The 15923-nt window shown below is 57.1% G+C and overlaps 1 protein-coding gene across 1 annotated transcript in view; it reads left to right on the top strand.

Moving 5' to 3' along the window:
• The first annotated feature begins 6612 nt into the window (after positions 1 to 6612).
• ATP9B (ATPase phospholipid transporting 9B (putative)) overlaps positions 6613 to 15923 on the top strand; it is a 124042-nt gene continuing 114731 nt past the window's right edge. Inside the window, exon 1 of the mRNA XM_056131486.1 lies at positions 6613 to 6662. The gene's annotated coding sequence lies outside the window, so the exon portion shown is untranslated. The remainder of the gene's footprint in view (positions 6663 to 15923) is intronic.

The raw sequence follows: 15923 nt of genomic DNA on the forward strand, positions 1-15923 counted from the left end.
ACAGGGAGATTGTATGAAACCATAGGGAGACTGTGTGATGCCACCACAGGGAGACCGTGTGACAGCACCACAGGGAAACTGTGTGATGCCACAGGGAGACTGTGTGATGCCAGCAAAGGGAGACCGTGTGACACCACCACAGGGAGACCATGTGACACCACCACAGGGAGACTATATGACGCCACAGGAAGACTGTGTGATGCCACAGGGAGACTGTGTGACACCACAAGGAGACTGTGACACCACCACAGGGAGACTGTGTGATGCCACTACAGAGAGAGACTGCATATTACCACACAGGGAAGCACAGCTTGGGGACCACTAACCCTAGAGAGTGCTCTTCTCTGCGGCCACAAGAGGGAAGTCATCGAAGTCAGAAACAATCTGTGAGCAGAAACGCCCACAGAGAGGTCTGTGGACTGTCCACTCAGACGGTGTGAACGGGACGGCTGTCTGGGCAATCCTCGGGGGCTACATTTCCGTCTTAGGGGGCAGAGCAATAGTACAATGGGTAGGGCCCTTGCCCTGTGTGCGACCGACCTGGGTCGCACCCTCAGGATCCCATTTGGTCCCCAGAGCGCCACAGGAGTGACTCCTGAGTGCAGAGCCAGAATGTGAGCTCCAAGAAACACACCAGCTGTGGCCCAAAAACACTTTTTTCTTGATGCCACGATGTGCAACACTGCTCATGGTTAGGGTCCATCATGACGCATTTCAGCCCCCCCCCCACTGGCCAGTGCTAGCCCCCACAGCCCAACCCCCACCTGCCTGTGGCCGCGTCCTGCCGAAGAGCACCGCTCAGCTCCTGTTCCCCTCGGGCGTTGCTACTCCCCATGTCCGTCTGCGTCTCGCAGATGAGAGAGACCCCCATGTGTCCCTCTCTGACTGACTTCACCGGCCTGGACTCTCCCTATCAGACTGCAGAGCCAACTGCATGGCTTCACCTTCCCTGAGCCACCGGGCTCCACCCTGCGGTGCACGTGCAGGGGACCTGGGGCCGACCGGCCTTCGGCCCAGAGTGGGGCTCATGCCCCACCCCCTCGTGCTGCTCCTGTGCCCCCACTGCAGGCTGCGAGAGGGGCGGGGGGGCCGTGAGAGTGGCCCGGCCTGGCAGAGGACAAAGGCAAGAGGCGTCCCTGCGTGAACGTCCAAATTGGCGGGCTGGCTTTGAAGGCCCACACTGGCCCTGTCACTCCTGTGATGATTTGCAGGTGTGGGAGCCTCGGCCCCAGGCCCTTTGCACGGAGCTGGGCCTCAGGGAGTACAGTTGTGGCAAGGCACCCCTCCCCACCCTCTCTGCTATCTCCTGCCAGCAGAAGGCAGAAATCATGCAGACCAGTGCCAGCTGGTCCCGGGCATTGGGCTGGACCAGTTAGGACCCGGGAGCCCTTTCCTGCGGGAGCCGAGGCAGGCCACGCCCCAGAGCCTGCCTGACGGGACCCTGACAGGACACTGTCCTGGGGGAGCCATCAGGCCGTGCGGGAGCCTCTGCCCTGAGCCGGCTACGAGCACAGGGGGCTGTTCGGCTCTCAGACAATCCTGACACAGCACAGTCCCCTCCCCCACCCAGAGGGTTAGCCTTGGAGAAAGGGAGCCAGGAGAGGGTGCAAGGAAATCAGGCCGGGACCCATCTCCCACCCCTGGCGTGGCCCCGTCCGCCCGAATGGTCAAGCGTTGCGAGGAGTGCCCTCAGCTCTGTTTGGGGGAAACCACCCCAATTAAAGTCGAGAAAGCGACTGTTCACTGGGCACCCTTTCAGGTCCCACCTGCTGCTGAAACGGAGTTTGGATCAAGAAGAGCCGGAACACAGACTGAGGGCTGTGCAGGGTCCCTCGACCTTGAGGAATAACAGGAGTTAGCTTGGAAACAGTCCTTGAGGGCCGAGGATTGCTGGGCTGCTTGCGGTGTGAGAGGCGCCGTTCCAGCCCAGCTCCTCAGCCCGGAGCACGTGCCCCGAGCTAGACTGAGCACTGCCGGCTGGGGCCCCTGGGCCCCCCACACTGCAGCTCGGTCATGAACATCCCCCTTAAGCAGCGCTGGAGGCAGCACAGGAGGCAGTACACGTGTCTTCATGCTGCTGTGGTTCAAATCCCTGGAGGACCACCTCCTGAGCACGGAGCACGGAGACCTACCCCCTACGTCTGTTTACTTCCCTGGAGACCAGACAGGGTGAACCAGCGCTGACGGCACAGCCCAACCGAATCTGGGGGGATGGGAGGGCCCTGTCCTCTGCCGGGGAGCAGCCGGAAACACCAGCCTGGATGTCAGAGCTCTTACAGGCCAGACACCTCCCTGCAGGCAGTCACTTCCTGCTCCCCAGGGAGCATCTATGCCCCACACTGGGCCCAGCTCTGGGTCCTGGAGTTGTCACACGAGAAAGAAAACTCAAGTCCCCTAGAGCTGACCCCCACCCACCCCCACTGCAGACCCTGCCCGCAGCAGCCCCAGGAGCGCTTCCTGCTGGCCTGACGAACGCTAGTGACCCAGCACCTAACAGGGGCTGCTGGACAGCAGGCCAAGGAATCAGCAACCTGAACCCACCCGGGTGAGCGTGAGGGGTGAACCAGTTACATTTCTAGAAAATTCCACAGGTCAGTGAGACGTCTGAGGTGAGTGACTTTGCTTTCCAAAACAGAACAGCAACATTATCCCACCACTACACCCCTTGGGACAAGTCTTGGGACGACGAGCAAGAGGGAAGATTCTGGAAGGCTGAAGAGAAAGGAGGAGGTCCAGGACCAGGGCAGCCCCCTGGGAACAGCCAGGGCTCCCAAGCTTCAGCAGAAGGGGCGCCCAGAGGGCAGGGAAGGGGAGGGAGCCCAGCTGGGGGGGAGGGAGCGCCCAGAGGTGGGAGGAGGGTGCCCAGATGGGGGGAGGAGGGCGCCCAGAGGCTGAGGTCTGGAGCCCGGGTGGGCGGTGCCAGCAGGACGGCTGGAGGACAGGCAGGCAGCTGGGGCTGAGGCGCCCAGGCCTCCTGCTGACCAGCGGTCCCTGAGGCCGCCAGTTTCTGGGGGTGCTTCCCCTCCTTCTCCCCTTCTGAGCCCCCCCAGGATATGAGCCTCTGAAGCGGGCGAGCCTCCAGCCCCCCAGGACAGCGCCCCTCCGTCCACACACCCGCTAATGGAGTGGTTGTGGGCACGTTTCCGCGGACAGTCACAGGAGCGCTGACTTTATTCCAGTCAATTGCTCCCTTTGTCTTCCATCACTGGGGAGCACTTCTCTTCCTTAATGAGGGTTTTTTATGTTGAGACTTGGGGGAGGAAGCCGAGTGCGCCTGCACCTCCGGTGAGTTAGGGGCTGTCGCAGCTGTGGGACTGTGCAGGCAGGAAGGGCGGGAGGTCGGTGCCACTCTTGTGAGGGTGCGGGAGGGCCAGCAAGCCTGGGCCACCCACAGGGAGAACAGGGGTCAGGGATTCCGACTGACAGGGCCGGGGGCAGATCTGACGCACAGGGGCACAGCAGTCAGGAAGAAGGACAGCAACACCCTTCACTTCAGAGAGGGCCTCGTGGGGCCTCTGCCGTGGCAGCAGCAGGGATCTGTCTGCTCCTGTGTGGAGCCAAGCCCTCCTGTGGGCCAGCACGCGTGTGTCCTGTACCGAACCTCGCCCTCTCTCAGGTCAGCACACGTGTGTCCTGTGCGGAACCAAGCCCTCCTGTGGGCCAGCACGCGTGTGTCCTGTACGGAACCTCGCCCTCTCTCAGGTCAGCACACGTGTGTCCTGTGCAGAACCAAGCCCTCCTGTGGGCCAGCACGCGTGTGTCCTGTATGGAACCTCGCCCTCTCTCAGGTCAGCACACGTGTGTCCTGTGCGGAACCAAGCCCACCTATGGGCCAGCACGCATGTGTCCTGTATGGAACCTCGGCTCAGCACGCCTGTGTCCTGTACGGACCCTCGCCCTCCTGCGGGTCAGCACGTGTGTCCTGTGCAGAACCTCACCCTCTCTCAGGTTAGCACACGTGTGTCCTGTATGGAACCTTGGGTCAGCACACGTGTGTCCTGTACAGAACCTCGCCCTCCCACAGGTCTCTGTGCAAGAAACATGTCTGTGATTCAGCGTCCCTGTGCACACAGCACTTGTCCCTGTGGAGAAAGCGGCTCTGGTACATACGTGGCATGTCCCGGGTGGAGTGTGTTCTAACACACCCAGCATGTCCTTGTGGGATAAGCATGTTCTTTGTGCACACCTGTGTAGGGTAAATGTGTGTCTTGCACACAAGCGACATGCCGTGAGGGCTGAGCATGTCCTTATACACCTGACACGCCTGTGCAGGGCACGCGTGTTCCCCCCACACACCCGATGTCAGTGGGGTGAGCTATCCTGTGCACAGGCTTCGTGCCTTTGGGCATGCGTGTCCATCCAGGCACAGCCTCGGCCTCCCTGCGGGTCTCCCGGAGGCGGTTCCACAGAGGCAGAAACTGTATCCCGAGAACTCCCCTCAGAGCGCTGAGAGACGCTCACAATCTGGCAGCCTCCACACCTATGATTTTCCCTACTCAGAAGGTTCTAGTCCAAGCGGCCACCCCTCAGCGCAAGCAGCCCTGGTCTGTGTTTGTGCAGGCCCTCCTTGCGTGTGCCATGGGGAGCATGACCAGGAAGCCTGAGGGTTGACAGAGGCCCTTGGCGGGGACCTCCGTGCTGCAGCAGGAAGCAGGTGTCCAAACGCCTCCATCCCGGTGCAGGTGCTCAGGGCCACGTCCACTGTCCTTCAGCCCCCGAGACAGCCACCATCAGGCTCACCCTGTGCGCCAGGACCGCTGTGCACACACAGGAGGGGGAGTCACCTCATCAGCACCAAGGGTCCGAGGAGCAATCCAATTAACATTCTGGAAGCTGCCACCCCCAGGTGCACGCTTCACACACACACGGGACCCTGTAACCAAGTGCACCTCACACACACACTGGGCGCCCCCCACTCGGCTGTGTCTCACACTCAAACACAGTCACACAAACACACACGGGACCCCTCCCCCGACTCAAGTGTGCCTCACACAAATTGACACCCACACAAGACCCCCAGATGTGCCTCACACACACTCACACAGTAACTCTCACACACACAGGAACTCCCCCTTGGGGGTACATCAGGCACTCACACACGGGACCCTCCCACTCAGGTGTGCCTCACACAGGGCCCCGTGTCTCTTCTATATGGTGACCACCCATCTTTGTCTGTGCCTCTGAAGAACACCGTGCCTGGGGCAGTCATCCTGTTTCTTTCATTACAGACATCTCAAGATTTAAGAGGTTTTGGGGGGGGGGGGATAATCTAGAAAATCTATTTCCACGCCAGCTTAACAATTTCTACCTGCTATGCATTTTGATTAGCAATTTTAATTATGTTTTGATTATCATTGTACTTTTTTTCAGGTCTATTGAATTCCCTTAAAGAATGAAATAACTGTCACTGATTATTCGAATGTTCTTTTTTTTTCCTTTTTGCGTCACACCCGGCAATGCTCAGGGGTTCCTCCTGGCTCTGCACTCGGGAATTACGCCCGGCGGTGGATGCAGGGAACCGAACCCGGTTCGGCCGCGTGCAAGGCCAACGCCCTACTCACTCACTGTGCGGTAGCTCAGCCCCTCTAACGTTCTCTTATAGCAGAGATGTGCGGTGGAACATCAAGAAGGGACCCCCGCAAAGAAGGGATCCGGCGTCCACATGAACCGACTGCGGCTGCCGCGATGGGCGGTGGCGTGCTTTTCCGAGGACGCTTCTCTCCAGGCCCAGGTCACTCCCCGGGTCCTCCCTGGAGACTCACTCCCTTTCTTCCTACTCGCCCGGGAACCGCCCCCTAAGGACAGGGGCAGGTGGGCCGGGGAGGGGGCTGTAGTCAGGGGCCCGGGCCGCCTCCCGGCCCCTTCGAGCGTCCCCGCCCGCGCCAGGAAGGAGGCCGCGTCTCTGCAGGGCCCGCCCTGCCAGCTGCCTCCACCTGCGGGGGGCGCCGCGACCCGGCCCGCGCGGCCCCGCTCGTCGGGGCCACCAAGGGCACGAGGGCGGGAGCTGCCCCGCTGGACGCGCTCTCGGGAGGGCACAGGCGCCGCTCGGGGCGGGCGTGGGGGCGGCGGGGGCGGAGGGGGCCTGACGCTCCCAGCCCCCCGCCCCCCGCTGGACAGGCCACCGGCCCCCGCGCCAGGAGCCCCTCGGGTCCCCGCCGACGACCCACACCCGCCGGGCGGCCCCCCGCCCCCACTGACCGCCCCGCCCCCGCCCGCGGGTAGCCCTGCGCCGACGGCCGGCCCGCAGGAAGGACGCGGGAGCCCAGGGCCGGGCGGGCGCGCGAGGCCCCCGGGACCCCCGACGGGGACGCCGAGGAGGCCGGCGCGCACGCGCAGCGCCGCAGCCCCACCGCCCCGCAGCCCCACCGCCCCGCCTCCCGCCCGCCGCCGCCCCTCGGCCCCGCCCCGTGACGCCATCAGCCCGCGCCGCGCCCGGGGGCGGGGCCTTCGCCGCCGGGGGCCCCGTCGTCGCGGGCCGGCGACGCCATCGGGCCGCGACGCCGGGGGGCGGAGTGCGCGGGCGGCCCCTCAGCTCAGCCGGCGGCCCGGCGGGCGGACATGGCGGACCTCATCCCTCTGTGCCCCGTGCGCGGCGCCGCGGCCTCGGCCCTCCGCAAGCACGACGCCCGCTCCAGCGCGGCGGGGCCGGGGCGGCGCAGCAGGTAACGCCGGGCCCGCCCCCGCCCCCGTCCGACCCGGCCCGGGCCCGCCCCCTCGGCCCCGGCCCCCTCGGCCCCGGCCCTCAGCCCCTCCGCCCGGGGAACGTGCCCTCGGCCCGGCCCGTCACCCCCGGCCCCTCCGCCCGGCCCCTCAGCCCCGTCCTTCAGTTCCGGCCTTCAGCCCCGTCCCTCTCAGCCCCGGCCCGTCACCCCCGGCCCCTCAGCTCGTCCCCTCAGCCCCGGCCCCTCAGCCCCGGCCCCTCGGCCCCGGCCCTCAGTCCAAGCCGGCGCTGCCTCTCCGCCCGGGGAACGTGCCCTCGGCCCGGCCCGTCACCCCCGGCCCCTCAGCCCCGTCCTTCAGTTCCGGCCTTCAGCCCCGTCCCTCTCAGCCCCGGCCCTCAGCCCCTCCGCCCCGGGGAACGTGCCCTCAGCCCCGGCCCGTCACCCCTGGCCCCTCAGCTCGTCCCCTCAGCCCCGGCCCCTCGGCCCCGGCCCTCAGTCCAAGCCGGCGCTGCCCCTCCGCCCGGGGAACGTGCCCTCAGCCCGGCCCGTCACCCCCGGCCCCTCAGCTCGTCCTCTCAGCCCCGGCCCCTCAGCCCCGGCTCCCTCGGTCCCGGCCCTCAGCCCAAGCCGGCGCTGCCTCTCCGCCCGGGGAACGTGCCCTCAGGCCCGGCCCGTCACCACCGGCCGTCTCCCCCAGCCCCTCAGCCCTTCCCCTCAGCCCGTCCCCTCAGCCCCGTCCTTCAGCCCCGGCCCGTCACCCCCGGCCCCTCAGCTCCGTCCCTCTCAGCCCCGGCCCTCAGCCCCTCCGCCCCGGGGAACGTGCCCTCAGCCCCGACCTGTCACCCCCGGCCGTCACCCCCAGCCCCTCAGCCCTTCCCCTCCGCCCGTCCCCTCAGCCCCGTCCTTCAGCCCCAGCCCGTCACCCCCGGCCCCTCAGCTCGTCCCCTCAGCCCCGGCCCCTCAGCCCCGGCCCCCTCGGCCCCGGCCCTCAGCCCAAGCCGGCGCTGCCCCTCCGCCCGGGGAACGTGCCCTCAGCCCCGGCCCGTCATCCCCGGCCGTCACCCCCAGCCCCTCCGCCCGGCCCCTCAGCCCGTCCCCTCAGCCCCATCCTTCAGCCCCGGCCCGTCACCCCCGGCCCCTCAGCTCGTCCCCTCAGCCCCGGCCCCCTCGGCCCCGGCCCTCAGCCCAAGCCGGCGCTGCCCCTCCGCCCGGGGAACGTGCCCTCAGCCCCGACCCGTCATCCCCGGCCGTCACCCCCAGCCCCTCTGCCCGGCCCCTCAGCCCCGTCCTTCAGCCCCGGCCGTCACCCCCAGCCCCTCAGTCCAAGCCCGCCCCTCCTCCCAGGGAACATGCCCTCAGCCCGGCCCGTAACCCCCGGCCCCTCAGCTCGTCCCCTCAGCCCCGGCCCCCTCGGCCCCGGCCCTCAGCCCACGCCGGCGCTGCCCCTCCGCCCGGGGAACGTGCCCTCAGCCCCGACCCGTCATCCCCGGCCGTCACCCCCAGCCCCTCCGCCGGCCCCTCAGCCCCGTCCCTCAGCCCCGGCCGTCACCCCCAGCCCCTCAGTCCAAGCCCGCCCCTCCCCCCAGGGAACATGCCCTCAGCCCGGACCCGTCACCCCTGGCCCGTCTCCCCTCAGCCCGCATGGGCCTCGCTGCCTCCGTGTCCCCGTCTGTGTTGAGGCTCTGCTGCTTGGCTGCTTGTTTGGCGCTTTTATTCAAAAAAAAAAATTTTTTTTACACCTGCGGTGCTTAGGGAAGGTTTCTCGGGACCGCGGGATCCTGTGTGGTGGTGGTGGGGGGGAGGGGGCTCCTGCTAACAGCCCAGGCCCTGCCGTTGCCGCGCCCCCTCTAGTCACCTCTTGTCTGTGGGGGCTTTTCTTTGACAGAACCCAGGGTGCACCAGAGACTTCCCTCTTGCTTTGGGGGAGGCGTGGAGTTGGGCCCCCGTGGCCCTGCTTGGGAGCCAGGGCCCGCAGGAACTGCCTCTGGGTCGTGGACTGCCAGGCGAAGGCAGTACCTTCTGTTCCCTGCTGTGCTTCCTTTTAGTCCTGGAATTTTTTGTGTGTTTTGGGTGTTGGGGTCACTCCCAGTGTTTCTCAGGGGTTAATGCTTGGGTCCTGTGTGCAGGGATGACGCCTGGCAGTACTTGGGGGACCTCTGAGGTTGGGGTGCCACCAGAGCGTGTCACCCGCAGGTCAGTGTCACACCTACGTTCTCTGGCCTGCCCCCTCTGTGTTCAAGCAAGCCCCCAACGCTGCACGTTTCCTCCTTGGCACTGACTCACTTAGGCCCATGAATTTTGGCATTTTCATTTCCTCTGCAACTAATCTGCCAGGAACTGCTTAGGAATGTGCTCTGACAGTTTATGGTCATCTTTGTTACTGTGTCTGCTGTGACACGCCTACCTTTCAGGAGGATATGATCTGTGTTGGCGAGATAGCCTGGAATTGTTAAAGAAAACGTGTGGTGCTGTTGGGAGCCATGCGTGGATCGTGGCTAGGTTCTGTGAGTGGACACCTCTGTTCTGCTTAGTTTGCTGGCTGGTGGGTCTGTCCCTTGAGAGTCAGATGTTAAAGTCTGCATCTGGGGCTGCAGCGATAGCACGGTGGGTAGGACGTTTGCCTTGCAGGCGGCCCACCCACATTCAATTCCCAGCATCCCATAGGGTGCCCTGAGCACCACCAGGAGTAATTCCTGAGTGCCGAGCCAGGAGGAACCCCTGCGTGTTGCTGGGTGTGATCCCAAAAAAGGAAACATAAAAATTAAAAAAGTCTACATCATTGTAGATTTGATTATTTCTCCTTAGTTTTATCTGGGTATTTTGTTTGTTTGTGGGCCACACCTAATGGTGCTTACTCCTGGTTATGTGCTCAGGGATCACTCTTGGTGGGGTTCAGGGTACCGTATAGGGTCCCAGGGATCAGACCCAGATTGGCCGTGTACAAGGCAAGCAAGCACCCTACGCACTGCCCTTTCTCCGCTCCAGCTTTAACAAATACTTTTTTTTTAAGATTCACTTTTTTCTTCTAGCCCCTCATCCTACTGCCAAGCTCATCTTTTGGTTTCTCCATCTTTGTTCATACGTTTCTATTTTTCTTTTAATTTTTTAATTGTTTTGGTCCACAAACCGTGATGCTTAGGGGTTACTCCTGGTTCTGCACTTGGGAACTACTTCTGGCAGTGTTCAGGAACCATGAGGGAGACCTGAGATCCATGTTGGGTCCTCTGTGTGCAAGTCAAACATCCTGCCCACTATGCTATCCCTTCGGCCCCACGTTTTTCTAATTCAAGATTTCTGCTTGACTTTTTCTTCTTCCAATTAAGTACCTCTGTTTCCTTATTTTAGCTACAACCTCATGTGTTTTTCTTACTATCAGCCACTTATCTTTCCTCCTGTTAACTTCAACATTCTATTTTTTCCCCTATTAGATAATAATCTTCTGTTTCTTGCTTCAAGCACTTTCGTCTTGCTGCATCCCTTAAGCTTATTTTTGTTTGTTTGTTTGTTTTGGACTACACCTAGCTATGTTAAGGGTTTACTCCTGGCTCTGCACTTGGGATCACTCCTGGCTGTGCTCAGGAGACTATGTGGGGTGCCAGGAATTGGAACCTGATAGGCTGCGTGCAAGGCAAGTTCCTTACCTGCTGTACTGTCTTTCCAGTCCCTGTTTTAAACTTTTCCAGAAAATTTCAACATGTTTTGATGTTGGTGTCTTTTGGTTCTCTTATGCTGACAATTTCGTTTTTTCTTTTCTCCCCCCGCCCCCATAAATGATTTCTGATTGCATTGGGGACTTAACAATTAGCAAATGTATCTTGCTAATAAATTCTGAGCATATTTTAAGTCTTCGGATTCATCAGGCCTCCTCTGGGACTTTTTGGGGGCAGGAGTGGTTTGTGGAGCAACCTCTCGTCCCTGTGGGTTGGCAAGGTTCCTTCTGCGCCTGCTTCCCGCGCTGGCAGGGAAGGGTGCTTGCTGCATCGGGCAGAGGCTCAGATGATCCTGCAGGACAGTGGGACGTGTGGTCAGGATTCCTGTTGTCACCCTCTGGCACCTTTATTTTTTTTATTATTTTTTTTAATAGTTTATTTCTTTATTGAATCACTGTGGGAAAAGTTACAGAGCTTTCGGGTTTAGGTCTCAGTCATGTAAGTATCAAACACATTTCCCTTTACCAATACTTATTTTTAACCGTGAACCCCAATAGAACCCCACCTCCCACCCCTCCCAATTCCTGTGAGGCAGATGAGTTCTAGTTAATACTCTATCTACTTTGACTAGATACATTGTTTCAATAGAAGATACACAATTATTGTTTAGAGTTTACGACCCCCCCCCCAATCAGACATGCTGAAACAGTGTTGTGAAATGATTTGCTTTCTACAGCTTGGTTTAAGAATAAAATGATGTCGCGCGGCCGCGCGGTTTTGGATTTCTGCTGTTTCACTTATTAACCCTGGAAGTATTTCTATTAAAAGTTAGTTAAGAGATTGGTTTCTGTGCTCTGGAGTCGTGGCCGTGCCGGAGAGCCGCTCGTGGGGGGCAGCTGGCGACCTCGGTCGGGCGTGAAGGACGGCCCAGAACGCCCCCCTTCCCATGAGGCCCCCGCTGCCCCCCGCCCCCGGCTCAAACCTGCTGTCCACAAGGCTCCCGTGCGGCCGCCATCTTTCTTTCCAGAGAGGAGCAGGCGAGCGGGACAACACCCTTTCCCCTCCGGGCAGGCTTGGTGGCGCGGTTTAACACATAGTCCATTTGCTTTTCTGCTCCAAGCGGCTGGTTCTCTGTGTTAAGTCCTTGTGCCTCCGGGGCCGTGGGCGTGCCGGAGAGCCGCTCGTGGGGGGCAGCTGGTGACCTCGGTCGGGCGTGAAGCCTCTGGCACCTTTAGAGATTGCCTGAGGCTTGGACTCAAGGCTCCTCCGAGCACTGTGGTGGGTGATGTCAGGTCTCCGTATCCTGCTTGGCCTCCCCTGACACCATCTCCGAGGTGGAGGCATTTTGCTTCAGCCCCAGCTCCCTCATTCTCAGCTCCCCAGTATAGGGTGTGAGGGTCTGTACTGTGCTCCCTCCTCACCCCAAGAGACTGCATCCCATAGCTATGTGAGGGTCTGCGCTGTGCTCCCTCCTGGCCCTGGGGAGACTGCATTCCAGGGCTTTCCTTGTGGCTGCTTTCTGGCTGCAGAGTGCGTAGCTCTGCTGGGGACTCTCTATATCATGTGGGTGCTGGGCCTCAAGGGCCTCCTGCTCACCTCCTCCCCACCGCTGCCCTGCCTCGAGAGGATGGGATGTGCGGGGTTCAGGCCTGCTGGGAGCTGGGAAGCAGGATGGGGCAGTTCTTTCTTTTAGTCCGTCATTTAAGACCATGTCTATTTGTTTTTTTCCCATTCGTTGACACTTTTTTTTTAATGTGGGTCACACCAACCAGATCTTTTCTGAGACCTCTTGAAAGCTGCTCTTTCAGGAGTCAGAATCAGAGCTGCAGTCCTCTGCTCCCCTCTCTTCCTGCTTTGGAAGGCTCTAGTGTGGAAATAAAGACACCAACAGAAACAGTCTCCCGTGTTTTGGACTTAGTGTGTGCAGTAAGTCACTGCTTTCCTAACTGGAAATGATGTGAATGAAGTTCTTTATCAAAGTTAGGGTTCTTCAGTAAATTCTGGAAATGTGTGCTCTACGTTAGATTACAGCTGAAAACTAAGAAACACACATTAGCCCAGGTGGTCTTTTATTTCCAAACTCTCTTTATTTTGTGAGACATTGTCTGTGTTGAATCTAGTGTTAGGAAGAATGTTTTAACTGGGAGTCCTGGACACCTTTCTTTGTCCTGAGCCAGGAGGGCCTGTCTGTGCACTTGTGGGTGGACCAGTTGTCCTGCAGGCTACAGATCTGGGCCAGGGTGGTGTTTGTGCTTCTTGATGCCATACTTGATGAAAGTATACTTTGCTTTTTGGATCATACCCAGCTGTGCTTCGAAGTTACTCCTGGCTCTGCACTCAGGAATCACTCCTGATGGTACTCGCGGGACCATATGGAATGCTGGGAATAGAACCTGGGTCTGCCACGTGCAAGGCAAACATCTCCCTGCTGTATTATCGCTCTGATCCCAAAGAAGTATATATTTTTTTGTACTTCTTTATTTTTTTTTAATTGAATCCCCTTGACACAGTTATAAAGTTGTTCATGATTGGGTTTCCAACATCCATCCCTTCACATTTGTACTTCTTTATGTTATACTTTTATATGCCTCTCGGAGAGCCCGGCAAGCTACTGAGACTATCCCGCCTGCACAGGCAGAGCCTGGCAAGCTCCCCATGGCGTATTCGATATGCCAAAAACAGTAACGATAACAGGTCTCATTCCCCTGACCTGACCTGAAAGAGCCTCCAGTTGTTGGAAAAGATGAGTAAGGAGGTAAAGGTAAAGGCCCTCCCGTTGATCATCGATTTGCTCGAGCGGGCCCAGTAACGTCTCCATTGGAGACTGTTGTTACTGTGTCTGGCATATCGAATACGTCACAGGGAGCTTGCCAGGCTCTGCTGTGCGGGCGAGATACTCTCAGTAGCTTGCCGGGCTCTGCGAGAGGGGCGGAGGAATCGAACTCGGGTCGGCCATGTTGGCCGTGTGCAAGGCAAACGTCCTACCATAAGGAGAGGCTGCTAAAATCTCAGGACTCAAAGGAATAGAAACGGTACTGACGCCTCCTCGAGTAAATCGACCAACAGTGGGGGGGTGACAGTGATACAGTGATGTTATACTTCTTTATGCAAGTTTTGGGTGTATTTGTTTAAGTATCAAACTGTCATGTAAAATTATGCAATTTATGCAGGTCATATAAAGTGGGTATAAGTATTATTACAACTTATGAAATTTTTAATTGTTAGGTTTGTTTTTTGTGAAAATTCTCAAGGGAAGATGTCAGATTCACTATGGTTTAGTGAATGTTAAAAGTTTCGAATATATATCATTAGGTAAATAAAGCTTGACATTCAGTAGTTTGCTGAAAGCAGTCGCCTGTTGGACTAGAGCTCTCCAGTGGCATGTGAGGCTTTGGTCTCTTCTGCCGTCTAAACATGAGTCAGAGGGAAGCCTTTGTTTTTTCCCATTTCGTATATGCTCCTCATGTATTCAGTTTATCTATCATGAACAGAGAATAGAGTGGGAACCCTATTTTGTTTACCCATGTCCGTTAGTACCTTTTCCTTCTCTCTAGATAGAGCTATTGGCCCTGCCTAGACACATCTGACTATTATAATAGTCAAACTTTAGCGTTTGAACAGAGGCTCATGCTGAGAACAGATGGCTATTGTCTGATTATCTCTAAAATATTAGTGTGTTTCTCTGTAGCAGCAACAGCAGATTCTTTACATGCTAGTTTTCTCATTCGGAGTGTCTATCTGTGATTTTCTATGGATATTAAAAACATGCAGTTGTGATGATGACCTAATAAATATCTCGCTAGTTGTCAGCATGCAAGTCTTCTTTGCTGTGTTGGATTACAGTTGAGAACTCTGAAGTACAGAGTGGGCACTGTTTCTGAAGTTGCTTCGCTCTAGGTCTCTCTGGATCAGACCTGTTCTTCGGGTCTGTAAGACTTCCTTTCCAGAGGGCTCTGCAAACCACTCAGTCTATGAAATTCTTGACACCTACCAGAACAGAAATGTTTCACCCACTGCTTGTTGTTAGTGAGAGCATGATGATGGTGTTATGATGGGCTGAGGAAACTGGCCTTTAGCCCTTAGGTTATCGGGGTGCCCTTTACACAGAGGAAAGACTCAGTTCGAGTCACAGTGGTTTCAGTAGGTGCAGTTGCTTATGTCAAAAATTGGCATTTGGCTTTCTTCCTTTTTTCTTTTTATTTCGGCCACACTCAGTGGTATTCAGGGGCTACTCCCAGTCTGGTGCCAGGGATTGATTGAACCTGGGTCTCGCCTTCTCAGTGTGTTGAGCCTCCCTCTGCAGTGGCGCTCAGATTTCTCAGAACCTCCCAGAAGGGACCTGAGTAGGTCTGGGCTTGCTGTGTGCAGTTTACGTGGGGAAGCCTCTGAGAGCCAGAGACCTGGCACTTGTCCTTGCTGTCTGAAGAACTGACGACAAGGCCCGCCTTCATGCGCTTCCCATAAGATGAAATCTGTGAGACACGCTCCAGCTGTTCTTCCTGCTTCTCCTTCAAGCCAGTTAGCCAGTGTCTGACCAGAGCGTCAGCCTGGCTGCTTATCAAGGACTCTGCCAGTGACACCAACTTTGGATAAAGGAGCCTTAGTGTCTCTTTGTACACTTTGTTGCTTTCTTTTTCGCTTTCTTTACTATGCAGGAAAAGGGGAAATGTTTATTTTTCTTGAGGGAGGTTTCAGCATTAGGCATATTTTAAATGTATTTCTCCCTCTGATGCTTGTTGACTTCAAGACTTTCTCATCAGATAGAAACAATGCGTCCCTTAGCTACTTGAGATGAGGAAGTGAGTTTAAGCTCGTTATTGTATTGACCTACTTTTCCTTAGAAACCTTTAAATGCTCTGCATAGTACCTGAGTGTTTTGTTGAGAATCCACCTTTTTTCCAGCCTTCAGCAGCGGCTGAGATAGCTGTCTTCATTCCTTAGCATGGCAGCACTCTTGGGTTTTGTATCATCTTTTCTGTCGTCTTTGTTCACATTGTTTTTACTCGTTTTAAAAATATGTTTCCAGAATTATACTTAATTGCTGGAAACGTTGATTTTTCCTGAGTGACAAACCAATTAAGTGTGTATGACACCAGGCAACAAAGACACTTAAGATTCTCTGCTTATCCTGTGTCTGAAAAAAATCCATTATTCATCATCTTATTGTTTTTAAATAGTGAAGTAAAATTTTCAATACAATAGGAAAATTGCTTTGGAAATGGAATAAATTGCTTGCCAGTTCAAAGGCGCCATTTCTGAAGTCGAGGTTACGAAACATGATGTTGTCTGTATTCATTTCTCTGAGACTCATTTTGCTGCTTTTCCACCATTAGACTTGATAAGATTGTGACTTTTGCTAAAATGCAGCAGAGTCACCGGAATAACTTCATGAAAATTAAAAATTTATTTTTTATACTAGATTATAATATATTTAATGGTGTCTTGAATTTTGATTGCATTTTGCATGATCGTCATTTCCTACTTGCCTATTCTAAGATGAGTGCTCTTACACAAGAAGTAAGAGAAAGAAATTCTTACAAGGAAAATCATCACTTCGTATTAGGGCTATTCTGCATCAGTGAGCCGAATCGGTGGCTGGTTGGGGGTGCTC

The sequence above is a fragment of the Sorex fumeus genome, unplaced genomic scaffold (genome assembly GCF_029834395.1).
Source record: "Sorex fumeus unplaced genomic scaffold, SorFum_2.1 ptg000092l, whole genome shotgun sequence".
NCBI lineage: Eukaryota > Metazoa > Chordata > Mammalia > Eulipotyphla > Soricidae > Sorex > Sorex fumeus.